Source organism: Anser anser, assembly GCF_964211835.1.
Source record: "Anser anser genome assembly, chromosome: 19".
NCBI classification, from domain to species: domain Eukaryota; kingdom Metazoa; phylum Chordata; class Aves; order Anseriformes; family Anatidae; genus Anser; species Anser anser.
Genome location: NC_139740.1, coordinates 5,758,643 through 5,772,984, shown reverse-complemented (window position 1 = coordinate 5,772,984; position 14,342 = coordinate 5,758,643). Strand labels below are relative to the sequence as shown.

At 55.1% G+C, this 14,342-nt stretch overlaps 1 long non-coding RNA gene across 4 annotated transcripts in view; it reads left to right on the top strand.

The window, feature by feature from the left end:
* The window catches only part of LOC310884270, an 87,826-nt gene that overhangs the window by 56,564 nt on the left and 16,920 nt on the right, over positions 1-14,342 (top strand). Inside the window, exon 1 of one of the 4 annotated variants that reach the window (XR_014574106.1) lies at positions 12,321-14,236. The exons of the other annotated variants lie outside the window; for them this stretch is intronic. This is a non-coding gene — a long non-coding RNA (uncharacterized lncRNA). Of the gene's footprint in view, positions 1-12,320; positions 14,237-14,342 lie in introns of those variants that run through there. 4 annotated transcript variants of the gene reach the window in all.

The following is a 14,342-nucleotide window of genomic DNA, read 5'->3' as shown; positions in this document are numbered from 1 at the left end:
GAAAGCTGCATCTAATTCTGGGTGCCTTCAGATTGTATTCCTGTTCCCTGGCGTGCTGAAGGTGCTGTCACCTCGTTGCTGTGACGAGATCTGCCAATGCTTGGGGGGCGCCTGGTCTTCAGCACGTGCTGAGAAGCGGGAGGGTGATGCCAAAATGAGGGTGAAGCATTTTGGGTGGTGGCTGCCCGTGAGCCGTGCAGTTGCTGTTGGGGAAATTGTCCAACTGCACCTTCAGGTTCCCAGCTCACCCCAGACCTACCAGCTCCTGCGGGGCAGGAGAGCTGGATCTGGAGATCTTCACTTGTTTTTTTTTCCCCACTCTGGACATTGTGCTTTGGGCTGCTCACCATAATTCCCGGTATCAGATGAGCAACTGTTGCCCAAGGGTTTCTCCACTGCTCTGCACCTGGTGGTGGTGTCCCTGCCCACCCCGCGTGGCCGTGAGATGGTTCCCACTCACATTTCACACGTGCACCAGGCGGACAAACCAGGTGAGGGCCAGGACGGTCGGGCTCGGAGAGAGGAGACGAGCACACCTTCCTGAGCAGCTTACACTGATAACATATGCTTTGAATCCCTGGGTCATTCCCTGCCCAAATACCCCTGGAGTTTCACTCTGTGTGTAAGCAGTGTGCTCGAGTCATGCAGAAGAGTCCAGTAACGCTCAGCAAAGGAGCAGCTGTCCCTCACCGTTCCTACAACCGGGGGGGTTGTTTATGAGGCTAGGCAGGTTATATGTATTTTACACATAAAAATAGGGGTGCCCAGGGGGGTTGTTGACTTCAGACTGCCCAAGGAGTGCTCTTTTGCAGCTATGAACCCCTCCAAAGCAAGCAGGGCACCAAGGCCCGTTTATTTTGCACTGTGTACTCGGTGTGACCCGTCCCTCTCTTTAAGCTTCGAGGGTTGGTGAGGTTTCTTGGAAAACAAAGTTTGCACCAAGTTTGGCTGCTTTGGAAGGTTCACTTGGCTTTTACCCCGTGTTGTACTAATAGAAGTTGAAATGGGAGCAGCTACGGTTTCACTGTGGGCTGCAGCTTCAGAAGGGTTTTGAGGAGAGTTTTTTGCAACATCTGCACTAAACTTAAACCCTGTCTGAGTCCTCTCTTGGCATTACGTGGTGCCTGCAGAGTTTGGTGGCTTAGGCATGGGGTACATCTTCCAGCAGTCTGAGTGAGGCAGGTGGGGAAATTGTTGTTGGTAGAAGAGCAGATAGGAATGGGAAGACCTGGGGTACTTCAGCAAACCATGGTGGGAGTCCAGACTTCATGGCAGGAGGACAAAAATCAAAACTGGTTGTGGAAGAGGATGCTTATTACTAAAAAGATAGCCTGGCAGAGAGAGATTGGGCCAAAGAAGAGAGTAAATCAGCTGGGTGTCTGGTTGTTCAAGCCGTGGATGAAATATAGGACAGGGACTTGGCATATGGGAAGGCTGCTGGTCAGATCTGAGGGGTTTGGGTGGGACCAGCCATGCCAGGCCTGCTTCAAGTCAGAGCTGTTGTCTTGTGGGTTCATGGAGGTGCCAGAACTGCTCAAACTGAGTTAGCAGGAAATAGCGATTCTCTGAACAGCAGTTAAATGTTTGCTCAGCATTATATCTGATATCACCATCTCTTTGAAAGAGAATTTGATCATTTCATTATTATTTTTTCCTTGTGCTGTCAGTGGTAAAGCCCACTGGATCAATTTTTCTGTCTGCTCTCAGGACCTTATTCGTAGATAGCAGTAAAACTTGTGTTCTGCTCATAGAGCCATACTTTTCACCCTTGTTAATATTAAAATAAATTTTCCTATGATAGAAGAGACTGAAGAGCTGTGTGAGAAGCCAGCCTTGGACTGGAAGGACAGGAAGAAATGGTGCCACCCAGAAATTAAGTCTGACAACTTCGGTTGCAACTTTGGCCCCATTCAAATGAGTGGCGAAATTTGCATTGGCTGCAGCTGAGCTGAGATAAACCTTAATCTATCACAGATCATAACCCTTCGCTGCTTATATTGTGAGTAAGATGAATACAGGTTTCTAGGCTTCAGGCAAGTCTGATCATGGGTTGGTTCGTAGTTGTCTTACTGAAGTCAATTGCAAAAGTCTTTCTGACTTCAGTGCGACCAGGTTTGAGCCCCAAGGCAACCCTGGTTTTTTAGTCAGCCGAGATCAAGTGTTATATGAATTCAATACCTGATGAATCATCTCTTGGGATATAATTTTTCCCATTGCAGGGAAGGGGGTGTATTTGACAACCTGATATGATCCTTCCCTCTTTAACTGCTAAGAAACTAATCCAACCCAATCTTCTGGCAGCATACATCTGAAAACTGCTGGAAACCGTCATGCTACGAACGTGGCAGTGTGCTGTAAAAATAGCTTTACGTTGAAATGCTATTTTATTACAGGAGTTGCTATAGTTTCTGGTTCTGGCAGAGCTTCCCTCCCAGTAAACCTTGGCTGCAAAGGGGGTGTTGCGAGTCAGCTGTTGTGATTCACATCAGGCTGAAACTTGGCACCGAGACATCCGTACGTTAAACTCATCCCCTTCAGGTCTTCTGAGCTTTCTCATAGCGCTCGTGCAAAAGAGACAGGTCAGCCCAGGTGCCCTGAAAGGCTTTTTTTGGGGCTATGGGTGGCGGAGCCTTACTGCAAGGCAGAGCAGTCCTGGAGCAGCCTAGGGCAGGGACGAGTCTGTGCAGGGGCAGCCGCGTGAGCTGGAATACCAGCACGAAGGTCAACTGCCTCATTACCTTCCCCCTCTGTTCTGTGTATTATATTTCACTCTTCCCGAGGTGACAAGGTAGAAAATGAGAAAACCCATATGTGTTCCTGCATCTGTGCATCTCTGCACGCCTTCCATCTGTCCCAAGCAGCGAGACGTGGAAGTGCAGGGAAAAGGGGAGAGCAAGGGGTGCCTTCACCAGGCAGGTCTCTGCTCGGGTCGTGCAGGGCATGGCAGCAAGTGCAGCATTAGCAAAGAAGGGGGATGGCAGAGAAATTCCCCCCTGCCACCCCAGCATCGTCAGTTAGAAGCTGAGCACGAAGCACGTTCCTATCTTCTGCCCTGTGTGAGCTGTGCTGAGCACCAGTGCTGGCCTCCCTGCGGAAGGCAGATGGCCTCCTGGGGCCCGTTCTGGAGGCCAAGGTGTGGACAAGGTGGCCAAGTCTTTCATTTCCTGAACATGGTTCGCAGTCATTTTTTTGTTAGCAAGAAGCAAGTAGGTTTTTCTTCCAGATAGCATGAAGCAAGCCAGCGCTGGAAATATCCCACCTGGAGCTCAGTGCATGCTGTAAAGGTGGAGCTGTGTCACCGCATGGCGTCAGGCGAACCAAAGCCTGGAAGTGGAAGTGTTTTTTGGGGTCACCTTATGCTGTTAGCACAGCCAGGCTCGTCTTCGTACCGAGAACCTGGGTCTGCACAGCTGCAGGGGGCTGCTGGTGGCAGGGGGGACTGGGCAGCATCACTGCGTCCACGCACAGCTCCTGGGAATCCTGGCTCAGAGGGGCTCTGATCTGACCTGCCAAGCCAGTGCTGCAGAGGGAAGGGGCAGGAAGCTCCCTAAAAATAAATCCTTCCCCTCCTCCCGGGGTCTCTGGTCCTGCCTTGCCTTGCTGCTCAGGCACATGGGGACAGCAGGGAAAGATTTCCCTGCCACATCCCACCCCGCTCCAAACCACCTTTCCAAGACACCCTAGCAGGTGGATGAAAAATCTTCATTCATGCCAAACTCAGCTTTTTTTCTGCCCTTCTCAGCTTCTTTCCATGTTTACACCTCTGCTATCAGCCACCTCCTGCCTGTGGGCTCTTTGGGGCCCACGGATGATGCTGTGGGGCCGGGGCACCGGGCCCTTCTCCTGCCCTGCCATTTGGGCACCAGGGGAGGGATGTGGCCAGTTCTCCCTGCAGCAGTGTAGGTGCAGCTGTGCAGACCCAGAAGGGCCAGCAAAGCCTCTCCTAATTACCCAAACCCAAACTCAGCCATGCCCAAGGACTCAGGACCAGGCCCTGCTATGAGGGTGATGCCACAGGTACTGGTCATGGACGATGGCCCTGCTGCAGGCAGCTTTCACGGCAGGTTTCTCTTTGAAGCTCAGGTGCGGGCTGGATACCTTTTCTTCCTTCCTTCTCTTTTTTCTTGACTTCTCACTGGGACAAATGTGCTCCTGTTGTTTCGGAGCCAGCTGTGCTTTATGCAAACCAGATGCCCGTGACTGAGGGCTGTCAGGTGCCGCCGCCACCGCTCGCTCGTGCCACGGCCAAGCGGTGCTGAGGGGTGGCCTTGGGGAGGCTGAGCCTCCGCTCCCATCCCCTGCTCCTCCCAGGGCAGTGCCGGCGGAGGCACCCAAGGCCCCGTGGGACCCATGTTCCTGCAGCATCCCCCAGAACTCCCCCATTCGGGACGCATCCGAGCCTGATGCAGCTGTGCAGCCGCTGCAGGGGGGCAGGATGCTTCCAGAAAAAGGGAACATGAGGAGCAGTCAGTGGGAGAGACGGGAGGCGGCGTGCCGAGATCACAGCCTCCCAGGTGTTCCTGCAGAGCCCCAGGCAGCGGGAGGATGAGATGCTTTTCTCTCTTTCCTAGGCCGGGGCTTGCTTATGAAAACTGAATGACGCGCCCTGGTCCTCGCCACCAGCCCCGTTCCTTGCGGGTTTCTGTGTGCTGCGGTTGCATTTTGCGGACATCTGGATTCAATAACCCTGCTGATACAGCCCATAAAATTAGAAACCGAACACTGCAGAAGGCAGAGGTCAGCGAGTGATTCATCCCCATATAATGCGCTGGGGCCGGGGCGCTCCGTGACTTGGGATGGGGCTTGGCGGGTTCCTGGGGGTGCAGCGGGGCAGCCCCCTGCCCACGGCCGGGAGGGGAGGTGGGAAAGCAGGGGGAGGCAGTTCTCTCCTCCGGCACTGCCCTGACCTTGGGGGGGAACCAGGGCCCAGCCAGGTCCGCTTGGGCTCCTGGCACCTCCGAGCATCCCTGTGGCTTGCGGGGGAAGCGTTGTCCATCCCAGCATCATCAGGACTTGGGAAAATTGGGCTCGTTTCCTCTCCACAAACTTCTTGTGTAACTACAGGCAGATCCTTGCCTTCCTTCTGGCCTCCTCCCATGGCCACCGATGCAGTACTCCAGCCCACCAAAAGCCCCGACTTAGATGGAGAAGCCTACACGTGTGCCCTGGCTCGGGCAGCAAGGCCGAGCTGCAGCCCTTCAGCTGCTGCTCTTCCCTGCACTGCCCTCCCAGCACCCGCGTGCCCGTGTCACCATCCCTGCTGGCAACAGGGCACGGCAGGAGGTGGCTGCAGTGTCCCGGTGTCCCCTGACTGCTGTCCCAGCTGGCCGAGGTCCCAGATGGAGCCGGGTCCCACACTGCCAGCCGGCACCAGCACTGCCTGCCACGGGGGTGCCACGGCCCTGTCCTGCCCATGTGGCCCCGTGTCACCGCTGTCCTGAGCCTGGTTGGGGGAGGTGACAAATCTCATCTCCTCCTTGTGATGCCCCATTGCTCCTCTCCCCAGTGAGTGAGTGGAGCCGATGTTTTGTTCAGCCATGTGCCAGCTGGGGTGGGGACCAAAGGGCTGGGGTTGGGCTGGCGGCCACCTGGGGGCTTGGAGCTCGTGGCTTCGTGATTAACAGCCTCACCTTGCCTTATTGAGACAGGGAAGGAAAGAGGAGAGGAAAGAGTAGAGACCAGAGCATGGATTCAGGCTGGGCTGCTCTAAAAGCAAATTTCAGGAAGCCCGGACAGCCTCGTCCCTGCAAGCACCAGACGTGGGTGCAGGCGTGCTCCTCGCCTTGCGTCTGCTGCCCGAGCTCTGAGCAGCGCTGGTGCCTGCTCACTGCGTGTGCTCTCGGCAGCCAAGAGACTGAGAAACTCGCATATTTGCAGGGTGACAGCATGCAGCCCGCTGTCTCCGGAGCACAAAGGCAATCACCAGAGAGATGAAGGATTGTTTTCATCATCCTAAGTGCGGGCACTGACTCACACAGAGGCGCTGGGTGATGGGGGAGGGGTTTCAAAGTCAGGAGGAGAGCCAGAGCCTGAGTCCTGCCTTACCTGCAGGCTGCAAAGAGTTTCAGGCTGTGTTTGCTGGAGCGAGATGTCCCTTGGGCTGTTGGCTGGAAGCTGGATGTGACTCGGCTCTTCTGGGCAATGCAAGACAAGACGGGCAGTGCTGAGAGGGGGTCTGATGCTAGGGCTGGTGGCAATGGGATGCAGGCAGCAGCAGCACACCAGCTGCCACCACCCCTTTGTAGCGAGGTGCAGAAAGCATTTAATTCTGGAGGGAGCGGCGGCCCGTACCTCCTGCCAGGGTCGGCTTCACACTGGGGATGTGCACGGGTCAGACTGGGGAAAAGCACTGGTTGAACTGGGGAGCTGGGCTAGGGTTTGGTCCTGCTGCCGGGGCTCCCGCACAGCTCTGCAGCACTGGTGTTTGACGCTGATTGGGAAGAAGAGGGGAGGTTCAAGGTGCCCCGCTGCAGGACCCCAGTCTAGATGAGGTTTTAATGTAAATGTCATTTTTGGTCTTAATGGTTCTTCCAACTTCTCTCACCCTGTTTGACCTCTTGAAGGCATTATGAGCCCACTGGTTCTGCTGGCATGAAATCACATTTTCCTACTGCCCTGTAGCCAAGACGATAATCTCTGGAGCCACTTCCTGGGTAATTTTTGGGGTGGATAATATTTGTGGTTTCCCTTGTGCTCGCACAAGTATTTATATATGCGATTGCACGAAGCAGCTCTGAGCATCTTTCCCTTCCAAGCCCTGACGTCTCCGAGATTTCCCTCCCCGGCTCTTCCTCCTGGGCGAAGCCGTTAATCTCCCGGCCGGCGTCGCGCTCCTTCGCACCCGCCCTGCCAAATCCCTCGCCTTGCCGGCGGGAGCTCGCTGACAGCTCGCGGTGTTTGCAGCCACCCAGGTGCTCTGGCACGGCGGGGCTTCGCGGCTCCTGCTGCTCCGTGGGGGACACGGATGCCGTGGTCCCTGGGGGCTGTGGTCCCTGGCCGTGCCCGTGCAGAGTTTTTCGGGAAGCCGAGCGCAGTGCCGTTGTGCGAGTGTGATTTTAGTGGTAGCAGGGATTAATCTGAGCCGGGGGGATGCTGCTTCATCCCACGGCATTGATCCCAGTGTGAAATCCCAGGGATGCTCCTCACCCTCCCTGCCCCATGGCTGGTGAGTGCAGGAGTCCCTGAAACAAAGGGGGGACACAGGATTTTTGCAGAAACCCCAATATCCAGCGCTGGGCAAACGAGTTGCCAAGAGGAGGTCTCGTGTTTTGCCACCAGGCTCCAGGGTGGACTTCTGCAGATTCAGCTGGGCTCTGGGCTCTGTCCCCAGAGTCCCTGAAGGTGTGACTGGGGACTTCAGCATGGGGCAGGTGCTGCGATGCCCGGAGCTCTGTGAGCACATGTGGCTTCCCTCCCAGTGCTGCCCTGAACATGCCCACGGACCTTCCCGCTGTGCTTCACAGGGATGGCTCTCGGCCCCTTCCCCGTGCAGATTTCGCCCCTTTTAAGGCGAATTTTCATCCCGTCTGACTTTGCTGAAGGCAAATTGATATTCCCCGAGGAATCACGGGCAGGATGAAAGGCCAGCGAGATCTTTTTTTTCTGGAAGCTTTGGCTGGATTACTCTGGGCTTTTATAAATATGCAGATCAAGTACATGATCTGTGTTTCATTTCAAGGATATTTTATTAACTTTATTTTTTCCGACTAGTCATAGCTTGAGTGTGGCTTGGCTGAGCAGCTTCAGACTTTTAATAGCTTTGGCCTCAGTGCGAGCTTGTGCTGTTAACTAATTTGCAACGGGTTTCTTTAATTACGAATGGTCTTGCTTCTTCTCATTGCCGCAGCCTGCACAGCAGATCCACCTCTCAGAGACCACGTGCCTCGGCCACGAGGGATTTGCGAGGGCTGGGGCTCAGCTGGGAGCACAGATGCGGGGCCACACAGGCATCGGGGCGTCTGCAGGCAGAGCACCGGGCACGCGTGGGGGATGCCAAAGGGAGAAGCGGTGTGGGGAGCTCTTAGCGAGAAGAGGGATGCTCGTTTTTCTGAAAAATCACACCCAAGCAGGCCCAAATGCTGCAGTCAGGCATCAGCTGCAGCTGAAAAACACCCAGCTGTCTCCCCCGGTGGAGTTTCTTCTCTGGGACGGGGGCCGCAGACGTTTCAGAGCCTGGGGAGTGGTGCTGGGGCTGGAGCAGCCTTGGTGGGGAGGAAATGCCTGGCCAGAGGAGGAAAAGCAAATTAAGCAGGAGCTCTTTCTGTGTTGCTAATTGCCAGTGTTTTGAAAAAAAAACCCACCACACAAACAAACAAACAAAAGCCCAAAAGGATTTTGCGGTGGGGCGGGAGCTCTGTGCTGCTGAGGTGTGCATTGTACACCGGGCTGGTTTTGGTGTTGCTGCTGCATTTTGGGGGGGAATTGCATCAAATCGGGCTGTGCTCTGCGCGGGGCCAGGCAGGTGCTGAAGCACCCGGCCCTTTCAGGCTGGAGCATGGGCTTAGGGCAGGAAGCAGCCACAGAGGGCAGGAGAAGTGAAGCAGATGGGGTACACCACCCTGTGGGGTTTGCTGGTGGCCAAACGTGGCCGTGGCTGGGGCAGGTTTAGCTTCGGGACAAGGAGAAAGCAGCAGGGTGGGTGCAGAAGCTGTTGGGTGCGTTTGGGTCCCTTCCTCCCGTTGCATTTTTGCTCTGTTTGCACCCAGCACCGTGTCCAGCCGGGGTGGGATGTGCAGAGGCAGCTGCTGGCTTCTGAATCCCACCCTGGCTCCGGCCGGCCGAACCGCATGCGCTCTGCAGCCGAAACAACAAAAAGCTCTTCCAACCTCCCCCCCTCCTTTTGCTCGCCCCCAGCTCCGAAAGCACCAGGGGAGTTCAGGAGTTTCACACAGCATCCAGTTTCAGGCAAATGTTTTCTGTAAAGCTAATTGCAAATATTCCCCCGCGCCCTTCCCACTCACACGAGACCGCTGCGGGGGCCGGGGCTCCGCGGGGTTCCTGCGCATCGTGGGGACGGGGACGGGGATGGGGACGGGGTCGGGGTCGGCTGTCCCCGTGCAGCAGTGAGAGGAGGCAGTGAGGGATTGCAGCTGGAGCCGGGAGCTTTTGACAGACCCTCGTAAGCTCCCGGTGTTTTCTGGCATCCGCTTAGCCCCAGAGCCTGGCCATGCCCAGGAATTTATGATGCAAATGTTCGCCCCAGACTTTTCAGAGGCGAGTGTGAAATGGTGTAAATCATCAGGATTTGCAGAGCCTGAGCTGCTTGGGATGAGTGTTTTCCGGTGAAAATGTTTTTAGCAACCCCCCCCCTCCCTCTTCTCCATTTCTTCAATGCACACCTTGCTAGGCAAGGCCCATTGAGCAACCCTGGTGCTGCTATCCCCGGGATGCCTGCATTGGAGCCGATGTAGGGTTGTTGCAGCCAATGTCTGTGGGTCCCCAAGGGACCCTGTCTGCACCCTGTGCCCTGCACCCCGCCGGGGTGCTGCTCCGTCCTGCGCCTGTCCCGGTGCCGGGCTGGGGCATGCGGATGGAGCGAGGCGCAGGTTTAGGGGCTGGGCACTGACTTTTGGTGAATTACCTTCATGTTCTTAATTCTCCGCTTACTGCCAGTGTCACAACAAGAGAGCCTGGAAAGGCGCCCGAGCGCACCAGAAAGGAATCTAATTTCTTTTCGAGGGAGTTGCTGCAGAAAAACATTTGAGTTATTTGCTAAGCCCCAATAATGATACTTTGCATTTGCATTGCAGCTTCCACCTAAGGGCATCTTGGCACAGGCGGTAATTAAACCTCCGAGCCCTTGCGAGGCAGACAAAGCCCTTTTCTAACGTTTGACAGACAGCTAAACTTCGGGCCAGGGTCAGATTAAGTGGCTTGTTCAGCGACATACATTGAGTGTGCAGCAAATCCAAACTCAAACAAGAGCCCTGCTCAGCCCAAAGAGACGTTTGGGATTCTGGTCCCTCCGCTCCGCTCCGGTTGGCTTTTTGTAAGCCCCTGTCGTTTGACAGCAGCTCGGAGACATCCCTTCTCGGCATTAAGCGCAGGAAGGTCTTTTGTCAGACTTAGGCGACAAGAAGAGCTAATTGCAAATTCAGTTTGGGTTTAGAAAATGCAGCTTGGTCCACATTAGCTCAGCAGCCACAGAGCCATCTCTTAGGGCTTAGCATCAGTGCTATATTCACTTCGGGTCTGTTTTCTTTAGAGCTTTATGGTCAGTAATTAATGGTATAATTACACATGGGCATAATGAGGGCTCCTGACACTGCGGAGCTCAGGGGCAGGGCGTTGCTCCTCGCTCATTCCTGTTCCTTTACTTTGGAAGGCGGCTGGCTCCGGGGTCTGCTCGGAGCTGGCTGCCCAGCTCCCGACGGGAGCATTGTGTGCCAGGGTCAGGAGGCGCCTCTGCTCTGCAGGGAAGCCTCCTGGCATCCTCTGTTGCCTGCCCCACTCACTGGCCCTCCTCATCCGTTGGGTAAATCCCAAAGGGAATGTTCTGTTGGGAATTCAGCCTGGCCGGTCCCCCGTGGCAGGGAGAAGAGGCTGGCAGAGCTGCTTGAGCTGCCCCTCTGGGCTCTTTCTGGGTTTCCGAACGGCCTCCCCTCCACGCAGCCTCTTGGTTGAACACGAGCAGATTTGGAGGTGCAGGATGTGTGCGCTGGGGGGGTTACAGCATGTACATCCAGGGGGGCACATGGTGGGCTTTTTGGGGTCATTTTGCAGGAAGAGCCCACACTTGGCCATGTTCTTTCTGTTGGGTAGGGGTGCTGTGGCACGGTGAGATCCCAGACCAGCCCTCCTGGTCCCCTGCCTTCCCGTCTGGCAGCGGGGACGTGCACGGTGAGGACAGGTCTCCTGCCCCAGGCCATCAGAGAAACGGGGAGCAGGCAGACCCCAGGTAGAGCTGGTCCAGGGTTCATCGCCTACCCTGGCTGCCCTAGGGTTGGGGACGTGAGCCCACAGCCCGACTTGGGAGCTGCTCACCACGACCCTGTTCTGGGTGCTGCCACCGCAGCACCCGGTGCCACCTGAGCCTTGGCAGCCATCGGGGGCGGCCGGGCTGGAGGACCCCTGTCCCCCCAGCTCACACCTTGGCTGCTCTTCCATCCCCATCTACTGGCCAGCCTGGAAAAGAGCTTTTGGGGGAAATTTTCCATGAGGCTGCAGAGCTGGAGAAAAAGAGTGGCGTCGACTCGGTGACCCTTGTGCCATCCCCACCGGGCAGCGGCACCGCGAGCAGGTCTGGCTGCAGGGGGAGGCTGTTCCTGCTCGGGTAAATCAAAGTGCTCCGCTCTGAGTTTTTGGGAGGAGTTTTGCAAAACCCCGAGGAACCCATGTGCGGAGAGGGAAACTGCTTCGTGCTCAGCCCACGTTGGTGTCGGGTCTCTAATGAAGTGTTATTTCACCTTCTTCCTTCCCGTGCTGGCTCTGGGAGCAGAAAGCGGTGCTGGGGGCCTGGTGGGGCAGCAGAGCTCCGCGCGACCTGGGGCAAATCTGCAGCTTTCTGCTTTTTTGGGGTGTTCTTCCAGAAAGTGGGTGAATGCATCTCGAGGGAAGAGACTTCACCCCCTGCTTGCTCTGAATGATTTGGAAATGTTCAGTGTGAGTTTCCGATAAAATGGTTAGGAAAGAAAGCGGTATTTATGTTCCTGAAAGTGCACAAGTGCAACACCCAGAACCCCCCCTGCAGTTCCTTTATTCATTTCTGCTTCAGATCAAGCCCTCATCCTGTCCTTGGGGTTTCGATGGGAGAAATGATGAATTGGATGCAAAGGGATTTCTCTGCAGCCTGGGAAGTCAGGAGCGTCGGGCACGGGGGGCACAGGGGCAGCTCCCATCCCTCCCTCCCAAGGCTTGCCTTCCTGATCTGCTGGCTGGGCGATGTCTGCCTTTCACAGATACAGATCTGAAAGAACGAGAGTTGTTGGTAGCTCTGAGCAAAGAAAATCGGCAGGTTGCAGTGGCGCCAAGCAGAAGATGCCCTTAAAAATTTTGCAGAGAAAATGCCCATTCCTGCCCCTGCAGGGAGGTCAGCCCATCCCCTGCTGATTTACAGGAATCGGTAGCTGTGGTGTAAGGAGCTGTCTCAAACCCCAGCCAGCCGTAGCCATCCTCCATGCTCAGAAAAGGAGCCACAGGCCTGGATGTTGGCAGACACAGCTCTACTTCTGCTGCCCTGCTTAACCTCAGCAAAGCATGGTGTGACTGCCCAGCCCCTCTGATCTCTAACCAGAGAAAGAGAAAAAAAAAAAAAAAAAAAAGAAAATTCCTCCTAAATATGCAGCCAAACCAGGGACGATGCATGCCCTGGGGATGGGTGATGGGATGCTGGCTGCGAAGTTTTCATGGGTTTGTGAATTGTCCTTAAAGGATGATGTGCAGCTGCAGAGGGCTTACTGCCTATGTTATACATCTGCTGCTGCCAGAAAAATGATCAGAAAGAAAGTCATGCCGGCAGCTAAAAGCAGAATATCTACTAAACCTCAGGTGGGCAGCTGAGCCCGGATTTTGTTCTGGTAGCTGCAAGCTGTGACTCAAGCCTCACACACCCTCCCGACCCTGGGAGCACGCTGAGCTATCAAACACAGCGAAAAGCAGGCTGCAAATCCAGCAGCAGGTCTCAGGACGTGCCGAAGCCCCCTCTGCTTAGTAGAGGACTGGGGACACATTCAAAATTCAGTAAGGGATTTTGCTGAGATTGTGTGGAGCTGGGTCTGACCCCTGCACACCTTATGGGATTTTGCATCAGCCCGAGCCTCGGGGAGAATATGTTCAAGTCGTAGCCATCCTAGCTGATATAAAGAATATGAGGGACATCTGTGCCTCATGCACCCAAGCGTGGCAAGGGCTTTCAGACCCAGAGGTGGGGAGGGGGTGGCAGTGTGGAGGTGCTGGGCTGCTGGGGAAACCTTCACCACCTGCATCTCGCTTGGGTCCTGTCCCTGCAGTGACAGGAGTGGCGCGGTGCGGGAAGCTCGTGTGCTGCTCCTCTTCCATCTGCTGGCAATTAAAAGCCCAGCCACCAGCTTTATTGCCAGGAAACAAACATATCCCTTCGTAGCACCAGTGGGAGACTGGGTGATACTGGTTGGTACTGGATCCTGGAAACCACTTTAGTTGATGAAGATCGCCCAAGCCCCCATGTCAGAGCTTTGGGCTGCAGAGGCCGAGGCTGGCTCTGTGCAGTAAGGCAGCGTTGATATTTTCTGCAGAATTTTGTGTATGCAAAAAAAAAAAAAATGCTGAAATTCCCAAGCCCTCACTTCCCAGGCCCATCTGGAAGGCATTTTTGCCTCTGACAAGTTTAGCAAGAGTTTACCAGCAAGATCTGTTTCAGTGAGGGTGGCTGGGAGCTAGATGATGCATCTGGTGCTTATTTTAGCAGGTTCGGATGGAGTGTGGAAATCCTGCCTTTGTACCAGTGGAAGGAAACTTGAGAAAGGTGGGCGAGGAGCAGAACAATGCTTTGCTTGTCTGAACAGGACAGGTCCTTTTTGGCTGCATAAGCTGTCCCACGGACAGTGGTGGCCTCTATAGCACAATAAAGGGCCGTCTGCTCCGGAGGGACTGGCAGGCAGTGGTGTCCCTGTTGTCTCAGGCATTTTGGGTTGAGATGAAGAATGGGATCTCTGTGGTGTCCTGTGATGGAGCTGGGCTCCAGCTGTGGCTCCTACGAGCTCCCTGGGTCTTGCAGCAAGCTCTGACAAGCACTGCTGTCTTGTTTCTGCCATCCAGCCCTGGCTTGTGGTCGTCTTCCAGGATGCAACTCCCTCGTATTGTTGAAAAATCTTTCCCTAGTGAAGCTTTCTGACTTTATGCTCCTTTGAGGGATGTTTGTTGCATTCTGCTCACGTTCATTAAGGAAACGTTCCATTACCTATGGTCTGCTCTTCTTCAAGGACACTGTTTCTTCCATTTCCTAGATTGTGTTAGACAAACGGTGTTGTTGTGGTAGACGAACAGCCCAATTTTTCCTTGTCTGCCTTCAGAGCATCTCTGATTTAGCATCACCTGGGAAAGCAGGTGAAATCAGCTTAATTGGAGCCAGTTGCAGAGATCTGTGGTGCAGGACTCAGAGAACCTGGTGGCTGCCGACTTCTTCCCAAAGAAGCTTGGCTGTGTGTCTACAGACCATGCGTGTGTACACGTGTATGTATGGCATTAGCACAAGTGCCTGAATTAGAGCCGTGACCCTCTGGGGGGCTGTTCTGGTCTCGCAGGGCTGGAAAGCTGTCAGGTAGGTGCTTCGGGGCAGGGAGGGATGGGGGGGGCACTGCTGGGGAGTCACAGAGAGTGGGATGGCTCCTGGGGGCACTGCTGGGGGTGCCTGGCAGCCAAATTGC